The sequence below is a fragment of the Carya illinoinensis genome, chromosome 9 (assembly GCF_018687715.1).
Source record: "Carya illinoinensis cultivar Pawnee chromosome 9, C.illinoinensisPawnee_v1, whole genome shotgun sequence".
Lineage (NCBI taxonomy): Eukaryota > Viridiplantae > Streptophyta > Magnoliopsida > Fagales > Juglandaceae > Carya > Carya illinoinensis.
Genome location: NC_056760.1, coordinates 23,798,445 through 23,803,401, shown reverse-complemented (window position 1 = coordinate 23,803,401; position 4,957 = coordinate 23,798,445). Strand labels below are relative to the sequence as shown.

Sequence of the window (4,957 nt, the reverse complement as noted above, 5' to 3'; positions counted from 1 at the left end):
AACCAACACAAATGTCAAGCAGATGTTGTCAATTAGTTTGGCAACTGAGGGCTCAAAATGTGTACATCCACATATCCCAAGTTGTATTAATTGTAGCCAATATGGACTCGTTTCGAAAATTGAAGGTCTAAAACCATGCAAGTAATAAGCCCAACCACTCTTGGCAGGATAGAAAGCTACTGAAAGAACCACTCTTGAATAAAAAGTAATTTTAAAATTTGAAAAAATTGAATTGTTTATTATATTTTATCTTGAAATTTGAAAAAAATTGTCATGATGAGATTATGAGATAAGATGAGATAAAATACTTTCGCTGTCCAAACAGAAAATAAGTCTCAAGTTTGGCCAATTTGATTTTTTCTAGGAGGTTAAGTTTGACAATTGAGGGCCTCAAAATGTGTATATCCACATATTTAGTTGTAGTCTATATGGCCGGTATCTTTGAAAAGTGTAACTCTTCATAAGCAAGAACTTACACAAATATATATCAATCCAAGAAAAGCTTGAAGATAAGAAGCTAGCAATGGATTTGAAATGCCCCTGGCATAAAAAACCTGCATTCTTAGAAACGAGAAGCATTAGAAAAGTTATGAAGCTGGTTCGAGAAACAAAGTTGTTCGAACTCCTTACATTGTTAGCTTGCTTTTGTCTAGAGTTTGGCACTGCCACAGACACCATGTCACTACAACAAATTTCATCACTGATCCTGAAACCCTAATCTCCAAAAGCGGTGACTTCGAATTGGGGTTTTTCAGCCCTACAAACTCTACCTATCGCTATGTTGGGATATGGTATGCTAAAATTTCTGCGTGCAGCGTCATATGGGTTGCTAATAGAAACAAGCCCCTCAAGAGTTTGTCGGGAACTTTGACTATATCTGAAGATGGCAATCTAGTAGTATTAGATGAACAAAAGAAGATTATTTGGTCATCGAATATAACAGTTTCTGTTTTCAATTCAAGTGCCCAACTTTTAGATTCTGGTAACCTTGTCTTGCAGGAAAACAAAACTGGCACAAACATATGGGAAAGTTTCCAACATCCTGCGGATACACTTGTGCCAAAGATGAAACTTAGTACTAATGTAAGAACAAGCAAGAAAGTGCAGCTAACCTCTTGGACCAACCAATCTGATCCATCCATAGGAGCCTTCTCTATTGGTATTGACGTTTTTAATCTTCCTGAAATATCCATTTGGAATGGCGGTAGCCGATATTGGCGTAGTGGTCCATGGAATAGTCAGGTCTTTATAGGAATACCGTCCATGAATTCTGTATTTCTCGATGGATTTAGTCTTACAGATGATCAAGAAGGAACATTCTATGTTAGTTTTGCCTTCTCAAATGAGTCTATATTATCAAATTTTGTCTTGAATGGGCAAGGAAATATTGTGCAAAACTATTCAAATAACGGGGCCAATTGGGAGGTCGAGTGGGTAGCTTTGGAGACCGAGTGCGATGTTTATGGAAAGTGCGGGGCATTTGGAATTTGTAACTCAAAGAGTTCACCTATCTGCAATTGCTTAGTGGGGTTTGAGCCGAAGAATATAGAAGAATGGAATAGAGGGTGGATGTTTGAGAAGGACACCCTTGCAATGTGAGAGAGTAACCAGTGATGTTGAAAAAGGCAAGAAAGATGGGTTTTCGAAATTGAAGATGATGAAAGTGCCATACTTTGTAAATCGGTCATCTGTTTTTGAAGATGAATGTCGAGACCAATGTTTAAAGAATTGTTCTTGTAGAGCTTACGCATATGATACTGGCATCGGTTGTATGTCATGGACTAGAGACTTAATTGACTTTCAGAAATTCTCCGTTCGCGGAGTAGATCTTTATGTCCATTTGGCCGATTCAGAACTTGGTGGGCTGTTTTTATTTTCTTTCAAATTTATATTATGATTTAATTCATCGATTATTGTCCTCTCAAGTTGTCTAGTTACTTCTTTTTATGGGCACTATGTGTAAGAAAACAAAGTCCCAATTAATTCTGGGAGTGCACATGCCATTTTCCAAGTGTAATTCTGTCCAATAGTCCCTAGAACTTGAGCCAACCCTAGGGGTATTTTTAGAAAACAAATAAAATTTGTATTTCAATCCAAACCCACGTCACCCATTTAATCCTTGTAAATTTATTTAATGAGAAAAAGTAGTTATTCTATATATGTCTTGTTTTAGATGAATTAGTTTGAGGTTTTTTTTCTTTTACCTGATTTGCAGATAGTAAAGCGGTTGAGGTGAAGGTAGTCATAGCAATTACAATGACCATTGGAACGTTATTTTTTGCCATAGGCACTTTCACATTATGGCGGTGTATGGCTAAACGGAAAGGTAAAATTCATGTTCCAATTAGCTAGTGGACTAAGAAATGTTAGCATATATTTACATTTTCTTAAATTTATTTTTTATTTATTTAATTTTTAGTTTTTTTTAGCATATATTTACGTATAGATTAATTAACATAGATTTACTTATGAATACTAAGTATTACATACGTTCTAAAGTACTAAGAAATAAAAGGAAAGCGAATGAAACACTATCGTTCAACATTGAGCAAGCATGTGCAAAATTTTCAGGTGAAAGCAAGCCTGAGGATGGCATGAACCAAGTTAAACTCTTGGAGCTACCTATATTTAGTTTTGAGGACCTATCAAGTGCAACAAACAACTTTCATCAATCTTACAAGCTTGGGCAGGGTGGATTTGGTCCTGTTTACTGGGTAATGGTTAATTCTCTTGCAGAGGTTCATGATCGCCTAATTATTTTGATATATATATAGTAATTAATGGATTTTTGCTTGTTCATAGGGAAAATTGTTACAAGGACAAGAAATTGCAGTAAAAAGACTATCAAGGGCCTCTGGACAAGGGCTAGAAGAATTTATGAATGAGGTGGTTGTCATTTCTAAACTTCAATACCGTAATCTCGTTAGACTCCTTGGCGGGTGTGTTGAAGGAGAAGAAAAGTTGTTGATCTATGAATACATGCTAAACAAAAGTTTGGATGTATTTCTTTTTGGTTAGTTCATTCTGATGCCTTTGTGTTAATAACTTTGCATATGATGACAATCTAGACGTATATAAATCAAATGAAAATATGAAAATATGGAATGATATTCTTTTCTTATGAGTTCCTCAAAATTACTTTATTTTCACATATGCATGTATGTCATAAATCTTCTAATCTGCATTCTTCTATGTTTTGGTTAAATTCATTAGATCCAAGCAAACAAGAACTACTAGATTGGAGACAACGCTTCCAAATTATCGAAGGTATTGGTCAAGGTCTACTCTACCTCCATCGAGATTCGAGATTAAGAATTATCCATAGAGATCTAAAGGCAAGTAACATATTGTTGGATGAAGATCTAAATCCAAAGATATCAGATTTTGGTATGGCCCGAATATTTGGAGGCAATGAAGACCAGGCCAATACTAATAGGGTTGTCGGAACATAGTATGTACCTTTTGTCTTAATTCAATCAAATACTAAAGCTAATGTATCTTTTTTTCTTTTTTCTTTTTTCTTTTTTTTTAATATTTAAAGTATAACAAAACTTGCATTTGTTTAATTGTTGAACTATAGTGGCTATATGTCACCTGAATATGCAATGGAAGGAAAATTTTCAGAAAAATCAGATATTTTCAGCTTTGGTGTGTTGTTACTGGAGATAGTGAGCGGAAGAAGAAACAATAGTTTTTATCATGATGAGAAGGCCACGAGCCTTGTAGAATTTGTAAGTCTCTGTTATCTCTTGGCCCCTTTTTTTTCAATAACTCCTTTATGTATTTTTAATAAATTGTTATGCCATGATATTATTGGATAACACTAAGTAGGTTGGATAAGTCGTATATTGAACTCATACTTGCTAGAAGATGTGAGAATTTGAGCCCAAAATATTTAATTAAGTGGTATTGAAAACACAATATATCACAACCTTAGTTGAAGACTCGAAAGGTATTTTGTTCCCTCCACATTATCAAACAAATTTCAATCATGTTTTCTTGTTTCTAGGTATGGAAAATGTGGAACGCCAACAAAATTGCAGCCTTCGTAGACCCCGTGATATCTGAGCCATGCAATGAAATTGAGATCTTGAGATGCATACATGTTGGGCTATTGTGTGTTCAAGATTTTGCTAAAGATAGGCCAACTGTAACTCTTGCAATTTCCATGCTTAAAAGTGAGATTGTTGATCTGCCTCGTCCAAAGCAACCTGCATTCACTGTAACTCAGATTGCCACAGATACAGCTTCTCAAAGCCAACAAAGAGGGTGCTCCATAAACAACGTCACCGTTACAATGGTTCAGGTCGGTAGCTATTAGCTGGTAGCATGCAAGTATTGATCTTTGATTGAAACAACTACCATCTATCAACATGTTTGGATTTTTGAGATAAGATATTTTATTTGAAGTAAAGAAGGATATTCTTTCTTTCTTGATCTGCCTTGCGAACCTTGCTTAAGAGCATCATAAATTTGGATATTTATGCATGGTAGAAAAACACACCTTTCGAAAGATTGTGTAAATGGCTCTTCAAGCTAATACTCTATTTAAGTTTTTAATAGCTTATATATAATAGATTATTCTCTTCAATTCTTGCTTTAATTTTGATATTTCCTTTGTTTTTTTAATTTATTAAATGTTTACTTCCCGTATAGGTTGGACTTAATTATTTTAAGATCATATGATCATTGAAAAATATGTTCATTTAAAAACTATTGAAAAACTGCCTGTTGAAAATTAGTTGTGGAAAAATATAGTCGTTGAGAAAATGGCTGTAAAGAAATATTAACTTTTGAGATATGATTAATGTTGAAAAGAAAATAGTAAAAAATAATAAAATGTTATATTTAATGGAAGTGAAAAAATGAATTTAAATGCTATTGGAGGGTGCTTGAGAAACTGAGCAGCCAAGTCTTATTTATTTATTTATTATTAATTTTAGAAATGACCTTTTGA

General features: G+C 34.1%; 1 pseudogene; it reads left to right on the top strand.

Annotated features, from left to right (window-relative positions):
• Positions 1–442: 442 nt before the first annotated feature.
• LOC122275314 lies at positions 443–4,375 on the top strand (annotated as a pseudogene).
• The last annotated feature ends 582 nt before the right edge of the window (positions 4,376–4,957 follow it).